This window comes from Phyllostomus discolor, chromosome 3, assembly GCF_004126475.2.
Source record: "Phyllostomus discolor isolate MPI-MPIP mPhyDis1 chromosome 3, mPhyDis1.pri.v3, whole genome shotgun sequence".
NCBI lineage: Eukaryota > Metazoa > Chordata > Mammalia > Chiroptera > Phyllostomidae > Phyllostomus > Phyllostomus discolor.
Window position 1 is genome coordinate 127,522,099 of NC_040905.2, and position 10,115 is coordinate 127,532,213.

General features: G+C 42.9%; 1 pseudogene; it reads left to right on the forward strand.

Annotated features, from left to right (window-relative positions):
• The first annotated feature begins 8,126 nt into the window (after positions 1 to 8,126).
• On the forward strand, positions 8,127 to 9,084 carry LOC114512544 (annotated as a pseudogene).
• The last annotated feature ends 1,031 nt before the right edge of the window (positions 9,085 to 10,115 follow it).

Genomic DNA, 10,115 nt, shown 5'->3' on the forward strand with positions numbered 1-10,115 from the left:
TCTAGTCTACTCAAAGCCACCCTCCCTCCATCTGCTGGGGCTCGGGGTAAGTGGCTGTGAATGAGATTTTGTGTGCTGACCCTTTAAGAGGATGTTTGGATTTCTTGCAGATCCTCTTCTCTCCTTGGATGACAGAATCCCCACTGACTTCCACAGCCAAATGTTATGTGGGCATTTCTTCCCCACTCTGGCATGCTGGGCTGGAGATCCCTGGGTGGAGCTGAGGTTCAATGCTCCTTAGGAGAGATCTTTGAAGCTGAGATAACTTTCAGATTCTCAGATGCTTCTGTGGGATCAGGGACAGCCCTTTTCACATCTCTGCACTTCCTACTAGTCTCAATGTTGCTTCTTCTGTTAAGTCTTTGGTTATAAGACTTCTCTTCAGCAAGCCTTCAGTTGGTTATTCAGGTTGATTATTCTATATTTTAGTTGTAATTTCAGTTTGGTCCCAGGAAAACATGAATCTTAACTTTCACCTACTCTGCACCATCTTGGACTGTCCTAAAGAGCTCTGTATAAAACAAAGTGAGCTTCATTTATTTTATACACCATCAATATGATTACATTACAGTGTGATGATCTTTCCTTCCTATGCTTAGCTTTGATTATGACAATTGTGCATTTCTATGTTACATTAATGCCATAAGCCATGTGTTCTCTGATTCTGTGTGGAATCACTATCAAAGGGATTTATGTCTTCCCAGAATTTGAGTAACAAATTTTAATTACCAAGTATTTTACCAATGATAAATCATTCATCTGCTTAATAAATAAAAAAATAGTGTTATACAAATAAAACTGTGTAATCCAAATAACCAATAGTATGCTCTTTAAAAGCATACAGAATCTTTTACAAAACCATTAGGTGACAATTTATCAGGCTTTCAATTCACAGTTTTTCTCACCATCCATTGTTTGTTAATGGACCCATGAAGCTAGTACCTTGGCCTAATATAATTTTTTATTTGTGATGACTGACCATATCTCTAAGAGCAAGTTGCAAGATTTTTACACCTTCACCAAGTCTTTTCCTGCTAAGCAGCTAGCTCCATTTTGACAGGTTTATGTGATACACCTCCCCCTGACTCTGTTAGTGATCACAGAGTGCATGAAATACTGACATGTCTACTGCAAAAGAATACTGTGTGTTACAAGCAGTATGCAGTAGATCAAATGGTGCAGACTCTTAGTTCAAACCATTATCTATGTTCTAAAGAGATTGATTTTAGCGTTAAAATTAAGTTAGTCTTCTGTCTTAACTAATTCTTCACATATCCTCTTTCATTTGGGCATGCACTGCCAGCTGAAGATGCTGCTTTCACCAATAATGTGTTTATTGATTGAACACTTCTCTCCTGGGTGTCTGACAACCTTACCCCATCCATGGTAGTATCATGGCAGAAAAGGTATTTCAGCTCTATCAACATTTCAGTGGCTAATGAGAGCTATTTTGCCTGCCAGCTGTGCCTCTTTTTTCAGTAAAGGCAGAGTATTCATTTGCTGGGGCTACTGTAACAAAGCATTAGAGTTTGGGTAGCTTAAGCAAAGGAAATTCATTGTCTCACAACTCTAGAGGCTGTAAGATCAAGATTCAGGTGTTGTTGGTGTTAACTCTTTTTAAAGACTGTGAGAAAGAATGTGTTCCATCCTCTCTCTCAACTCCTGTGTTTGTTGGAGATCTGTGGCATTCCTTTGCTTATAGATTTATCAGTCTGATCTCTGCCTTCATATTCAGATGGAATCCCTCTGTAGGCGTCTGTCTCTGTGTGAACATTTCATCTTTTATAAGGACACAGTCATATTGAATTAGGGCTTACCTTAATAACTTCATTTTAATTTAATCATCTGCAACAACCTGAAACCAGAAAAGACACCAGCATTTGTGCTGCCTGCCACATACTGAACTCAATAAGCAGAGACAGGGATTGAATCTTTATGGGTGCTTTATTCAGATGGCCAGTGATCTGAGAAGATGGTGAGTCATACCCTAACAGACCATCTTACATTTTCTTGACAAGCCAGCCTTTTTATAACAGAAAACAAAGTGTGGTGAAGGGTTTTGAAATTCAGGGAAAATTAGATTGAAAACTGCAATATTCTTGCCCTGAGCAGTTAGCCATTTCCAGGGGCAGATGGTAGGTGGTCATCTGTCTCTCCCTAGAACACAACGACCTGATGCCTCCACTTATTCCCATTCAGTAATCTTTAGCAGTGCCCCAGGAGGTCGGCTCTCTCTCCCAGGACTGGGAGTGGGTGGGCCTTATCTGCAGCTCCTGAAACAATACCTTTAACATATGCATTACTTACTAGGCTATAACTATTTACCTTAAACTAAAATTTTCCAACTCTTGAGTCCCTATCAGACCCTGTTTCTAAATATAGTCACATTCTTAAGTACTGGATTAGGATTTCAACATCTTTTTGTGGAAGACACAATTCTACCCATAACGAGCAGTTTATTGAGCTAATACCTAATTTTGTCAAACATGGATTATAAAGCCCTTGCTGTGTTTTAGTTACTATATCCAGTGACTTTGTCAATAAGAATCTGTTTTTCTTTCCTTCCTTTTCCTTATTCTTTTTTATTGCTTTTAAAAATCCTCTTCAATGACTTTGTTAAAAACCAATTCTCACTTAAAATTTTTTATGTGCTAGAGAGTCATCTTCTTTTTTTACTTTTAATTCTCACCTGAGGGTATGTTTATTGATTTTAGGGAGAAAGGGAAGGAGAGATGGGCAGAGAGAGAGAGACATTGATATGAGAGAGATATATCTATCAGTTGTCTCCTGTATACTCCTTGACCAGGGATTGAACTTTCAACCTAGGCATATATGTGCCTTGACTGGAGAGTGAGCCCACAACCTTTTGGTGTATGGGATAATGCTACAACCAATGGAGTCACCTGCCCAGAGCAGACAATTGGTTTCTTTTGATGCATAATTTTCTTGTTTCTTTTTATGACATTTCATTTTTATGAACTTTTCATGTCTCTACATCAGATGCTGACTTTTCTCCTTTGTGTTTTATTTTGTTTCAATTGAATGTATTGGGGTGACATTTGGTTAATAAAACCATATAGGTTTCAAGTGTACAGTTCTATAACACATCAACTGTGTACTGCATTGCACACTTACCACCCAAAGTCAAGTCTCTTTGCATCACCATTTATCTCCCTTTTGTCCTCACGTATCTCCACCAACCCCCTTTCCTTCTGACAATAACCATACCATTGTCTATGTCTATCAGTTTTGTTTTGTTTGTTTTTGCTTAATCTTTTTACCTTTTTCACCCAGCTCCCCAACTCCCCTCCCCTCTAATAGCTGTCAGTCTGTTCCATGTATGCATGCTTCTGTTTCTATTTTGTTCCTTAGTTTATGTTGTTTAGATTCCACATGTAAGTGAGATTATATCGTATTTGTCTTTCTCTGACTGGCTTATTTCACTTAGCATAATAATCTCCAGGTCCATCCATACTGTCACAAAAGGTAAGATTTCCTTCTTTTTCACTGCTGCTTAGTATTCCATTGTGTAAATATACCACAGCTTTTTAAATTCACTCATCTACTGATGGGCATTTGGGCTGCTTCTGAATCTTGACTTTTGTAAATATGCTGCAATGAACATAGAAGTGCATATTTTCTTTCATATTAGTGTTTTGGGGTTTTTTTCAGATGTATTCCCAGAAGTGAAATCTCTGGGTCTTGTTTTGTTTTTCTTCTCACTGACTCTCAACCATTATTTAAAACCTTGATAATGACCTAAACACAGAAAAGCACTATAAATGGAGGAAAACTGTCAAAGCTTTGTATTAAGGGGTGGGACCACACTGGAGTTGTTAAGCACCTTCTTAATTGATACACACTATAATTTTATTGGTTAAGCGAGAAGCATTTTAAAGTAACTGGAAGATTAATGTACAAGCATATACAGCATTCAGTACTCTGTGTTATTTCTCTAGGAAGTTTGACCAGTTATTCTCTTCTCTCCTCCCCTCAGCCATCCAATGTCCATTCCATATCAGCCAGTGGGAGATGCTGTTGGGAAACAGGAGGGCAGGAGCAGAGAGAGCCCAGGGCACTTTCTCCCCATCCTCTCCTGTCTTCTTGAATACAGCCTTGCAGCCTGTCAGTGGCTGCATTTTTTTACGGCCACAACTATGGTGGGGTTGGGATTCTAACACAGCAAGCTCTGATAGAGCTCCAGGAACACATGCCCTCCCTGCCCATTCAGACCTGGAGCTGTCTTTTTTGTTGTTCCTGTTGCCCTGGTCCCCAACACCCACTTTGCTCACTGGTTCCCTTAACCCTGTCCCTGCCACCACAAGCAGTGCCTTTGTTTATAGCTCTTTAATAACCACTTATGTATGCCATCTGTGTCCAGACAAATGAAATATTGATTAAATGTTGAATTTCAGTCAACATTTAATCAACAGTCCTCCTCCTTTTTCTATGAACCTTGGAAAGTCAACGAATAACAAATAAGAGTCTCTGAGAAAACAATGGTCTTTCTTTCAGACCTAGGGCCATTGTACATTTTACTAGAACTTTTAAATTTAATCATAAACTTCTCAACAAAGAGTGAAGCAAGTGAGACTTGGGCTCAGCATTTTTATTATATCCTCCAATCCAGTTACACTTGTGGTAATATTTCCATTCAGAACAATTTTATCTTTATTAATAAAATGCCTCAAGGATTAGTGTATTTGAAATATTAATGCAATTTCTTCTGACTTTGTAAGGAAATGAAATTACTCTTCTTTGAAGTGGTACCAACACCAGCATTAGTTATATCCCTGGTGGGTGGTTCAACAAAGAGTCCCATTTTTCAGAAACTATACCTTATGTGTAACAAAGTAAGGTAGATTTTTTACTATGTTATAATTCTATTATTATTTATTATTGATGCATTCAGATAATTCTAAACAATTCAGTTCTGAATTGTTTTAGAATATTTATGAATATTTCAGTTCTAAATATTTTTGGCAATCCAAAGAAATCTTGAAAAAGTTCAATCTTAGTATAATTGTTTAAAGGGGTTTCCAAACAATGAATGCAACATTAATCATTTTTTTATTTTAAAGATTTTATATAATTACTTTTATAGAGGAAGGGAGAGAGGGAGAGAAACATCAATGTGTGGTTGCCTCTCACATGCCCCATACTGGGGACCTGGTCCACAACCCAGGCATGTGCCCTGACTGGGAATTGAATTAGCAACCCCTTGCTTCGCAGGCCAGCACTCAATCCACTGAGCCACACCAGCCAGGGCACAACATTGATCATTTTGATCATTCTGATATGTTACTATAGACCTATAGGTCTATTCTGGATCTGGTTCACTTCAAGAAAATTAAAAATGGTGACATTTGGATATTTGGGGAAAAAAATGCTGTAGTGGGAAATAAAGAGGACAGTGAATATACACAGTGGTGTTCAATCCATGCTAACTGTTGCTATAGCTAGGACTGTTGCTCTACCCACTGCTGGGTCCCTGCAGCCCAGTGTACCACCTGGGACTGCCCTATTTTCCTAGTTCATTCTGGTCCACACTTCCCAAGCATACTGCTTTCATGAATCACTGCTGATTCCTCCCTACCCCCTAGGGTCCTTTACTCCACAATCAGCAGTCAAATGCCTTCTGAAGACCCTGACTGGGCATCTGGGAGTAGTGAACAAGGAACGTGACATAGGACACACTGATAGCCAGCTTCTGGCCATGATGGCTGCACAATCTACCCAGAGCCTTCCACATGCCAGTCCAAGGGCAGTTAGGGTCCAGGTCCTTGGGCAAATGAGAATAAGAAGGATGATGTAACAGGTTTCTCACAAAATCAAATTTATTCAATTAAAAAGGCCTGTCCTTAATTCTGACATTATGTCCTTCTTAAGCTTTGCATTAAAATTCACTTTCTTTTACATTTCTCTAAAACATTTTAGTTTTAAAATGTTCATGTGTTTCTCTGAGGGGAAAACAAAGCATTGCTACTTAATTTTGGAGCACCATGGTTTTTGCTAATTTACTGACCAGATAAACAGAAAGGTTGTGATAATTGCTATGAGGCCCTTGAAATCCAGGAGCTAATAATGACTTAGAACTAGGAGTGGGTAGTGTCAGAACTTGTCTCTAGGCTCTAAACAGAAGAGGCATCCCTGGTTGCAGCAGTGTTAGCTGGCAAAACACAGTGGGCTCCTCCCTGGCCCTAACAGATGGGTTCCACATGGCTCACAAGAGTTATGAGAGAAGGAGAGTGTTTTCACACAGAGGGGCTATCAACGGGGTCTTCTCCAATAGCCCCTCCACATGTGGTGAGGAGTCTCTGGTTCTCCTCCACATACTCTTAGAGATAGCCACCAACAGGTCCAGAGGCCAGGGCCCCACTGGAGGCTCTATGTTCTATCCTGTTCTAGCCTGGGGTGGGTACAGCAACCTCCAAGGTCCCAGAAGTGGGAAAGAGTTGAGGAAGACAGGGAAGCTCTGTGGCTGGTGGGGTGTCAGTCAGAGTGTCTGAGCTTCCTGAGGAAAGGCACACCAACAACAAACAAATACTGTTTGTGTCCAGGCAGGAAGTCACGCTAGCATGGACAACAGAGACCAGACACTGTTTTAGATGGGCTCTCAGAAGATTCCACTGAGGGGTGACAGAGGAACATGCTGTGGGTTGGAGAACATTCCAAGTGCAGAGTTTCAGGGTGAGAGTATCTGGAGAGTTTAAGGAGAAGCAGAGTCCAGCATGGCTACAGTGCTGTGAGTGACAGCAGGAAGATGAGAATGAGGTCAAAAGAGGCCTGGGTCAGACCATGAAGGGCTCTGAGACATAGGCACAAACTTTGCACTTATTATAAATAGATGAGATACTAATGGACATTTTGGGGCTGGAAAGTAGGACTGGCACAGTTAGCCTAACATTTGAAGGGATCACTTTGGCAGCTCTGTGAACAGGCCAGAGGAAATGGTGTGGACACAGGGCAATAGATTAGGAGGTTATCACAACAATAGGGTAGGGGGAGGTGGGGGCAGGGCAGAAAGAGACTGCTGGGTGAATTTCTGGATTGACTGTTTTTCACTTTTGTTTTTGAGGTTCCTAACTGTACAACTTCAGATGTGGGAGGCTGAGCATTATTTGTTTTGTGTCTGGGTTTTTTTGTTTCTTTGTATTTTTTTTTACCCTGATTTATATGGTTCATGGAAGTAGAAAATTCTTTGTTTTAAATTGCCACTGTATCTCCAGTTTTAACACAGTGACTGACAGTGTAGTTTCTCATATTGTCACATGTTCCTGTAACTGCATTGGGCGAGAAAGACAGACAGACAGACAGAGATGGACACTACGAAGAGAAAGAGATTGGATACTTATTCTGTTAGTGGAAACTTTTTTCTATATTCTTTCCTACTTTCTCATTTTAGACTTGCAATTTAGTTCACTTCTCCTTTTCTTCTCTGTAATGATCTTTTTCTTACAACTGTAAAGAATGAGAATTTTTGGATTTTTTTAACACTTGTTTTAAAAAGCACCAGGAGTTGTTAAGGGAGAGAAGAAGATTATTTGCAAATGGGGGAAAGAAGTTTGCTGCGACTAGGACTGAGAGAAAGACTAGGACTGAGAGAAAGAAGAAGAGAAAGAAAAGGAAAGATGTTACAGCCCCAGGCTTCATCTTTCCAAAAAAAAAAATAATAATAATAACAGTCATCAGCGGAGGACAGGCCAGGAGAGAAGGGAAGCACTTTCTTTCTTTTTAAAATATTTTTTAAATTTATTTTTTCGAGAGGGGAAGGGAGGGAAAAAGAGAGGGGGAAAAACATCAATGTGTGGTTGCCTCTTGCGCATCCCCTACTGGGGACCCAGTCTGCAACCCAGTCATGTGCCCTAGACTAGAAAACCAGGACTCAAACCAGTGACCCATTGATTCCCAGGCTGGCACTCAACCACGGAGCCACACCATCCAGGGCGGGAAGCACTTTCTTGACCTTAATTCCAGTTTGTCTCTCTCTTTTCTTCCCCCAGGTTATTCTTCCTCTGATTTTCCTGGTGAAGCCCTGAACTCCTGAGACCCCTCTCTCCCCACCTCCTCCTCTGCCCCACCCATCGTCCCCTCAAAGTCCTGGCAAGGCTGCGCACAGTGCCAGCATGTACAACTGGATGGAGTTGGAGCCGAAGCCGCTAATGGCTCAGTGCCTCAAACTTGGAGTGGGGAGTGGGGAGGAGGGAGGAGGGAGAGGAAAGGGGGCCGGGCAGCGGCGGCAACCAGAACACCCCGGACCGCGTCAAGTCAAGCAGACCATGAACGCCTTCGTGGTGTGGTTCCTTAGGCAGTGCTCAAGATGCCCGAAGAGAACACAAAGATGTACAATTTGGAGATCAGCAAATGCCTGGGAGTGTGTGGAAACTTGTCAGAGGTGAAGAAGCGCCAATTCACGATGAGGCCGGTGACTGTGAATGCTGCGTTTGAAGGAGCACCCGGATTATAAATACGGCCTGAAGGAAAACTTGAATGCTCACAAAGAAGGATAAGTACAAGCCACTCGGCAGGTACTGGTCCTGGCAGCAATAGCATGGCCCGCGGGGTCGTCGTGGGCGCTGGCCTCAGCGCCATTGTGAGTCAGTGCATGGTAAGCTACTGGCACAGAATTGGCAGGAGCAAGGGCAGTTATAGCGTGATTCAGGACCAGCTGGACTACCGCAGCACCCGGCCCCAGCGCACTGGGCGCCTGCAGCACAGATGCAGCCCAGGTGCCGTTAGACTTGAGCGCCCTGCGAGTACAACTCCATGAGCAGCTCAAGGACCTACAGGAACGGCTCGCCCACCTACAGCATGTCCTACTCACTCCTGGCACTCCTGGCATGGCGCTTGGCTCCATGGTCTCAGCTCCATCCCCAATGTGGTTACCTTTTCCTTGTACTCCAGGGCGCCCTGCCAGGCTGGGACCTCCTCAAGAACACTATCAGTTTGTACCTCCCTGACGCTGATGTGCAGGGCGCGGGGGGGGGGGGGGGGGGGGCACGCCCAGCAGACTTCACAGGTCCTAGCACCATCAGACGGGCATGGCCGTCCATTAAAGGCACACTGACCTTCTCGCCCATATGAGAGCCCGGACAGGGAACTGGAGAGAAATGGGAGAATAAGAAACAACATGGAGAAACCCTGGTATTCTCAAAACAAACAAAAACGCCATCAGCCACAGCAAATGACATCTGTCTGCAAAAGAAAACACCAATCCCATCTACACCGACAAAAAAGCTGCGACGCCTGCAAGAAAACCTTTATCCTAGATCAATAATATTTAGTCTCCAAGCGATGAAAAAAAAGTTTTAATACTTGCAAGCAACTCTTGTACACTATTGAGACACACGTAGCAAAGTGTCTATTGTTTATAAGATGAAGAATATGCCCATGTTTTTCAAGGAAGAGTTTCTGAATTTTGATTCTGCAGCTGAAATTTAGAACAGTTGCAGACATGGAAAGAAGAAAATTACTAACATCTGGACATTTTAATTGTTTAAAAATTGTACAAAAAGGGAAAAACAACTTCCGGCAAGATGGAGGAATAGGTGGATGCACCGTACCTCCTCATACAACCAAGATTAGAAAACCAATAATTTACAACAATAATTTACTATCAGAATAACACCCAGATCCGGCAGAGGATTTATCTGAATGGAAGTCGGACAGCCAAGAAGTTGAAGTAGACGCGTTCATCCGGACTGGTAGGAGAAGACGAGCCGGCGGGCGTGGGGCTGGCTCAGGTCGGCGGCGCGCGGAGGTCGGGGGAAGGTTTGGCGCGAAATTGGCGCAAAAGCCATCGGGCGCGTAAGAAGGCAGCGGTGATCCCTGAGTACTCAAGCTGCGGCTGGCAGACCCAGAGGGGCAGCGATTGTGGACCAGGGCAGAACTCGCGGCCTGGAAGCCCAGACGGGGGTCTGAGTCCAGGGAAACGGAACTACCGCCATTGTTTTCTCCCGCCCCGCTCCCGCTCCCGCCCCACCCCCACATATAACGTCACAATCTAGCGACCGGGGTGCCCAGCCCTGGTGAGCACCTAAGGCTCCGCCCCCCACCGTAACAAGAGCAACCAGACCGGAAAAAAAAAAAAAAAAAAAGGAGAGACAGGGGGAAAA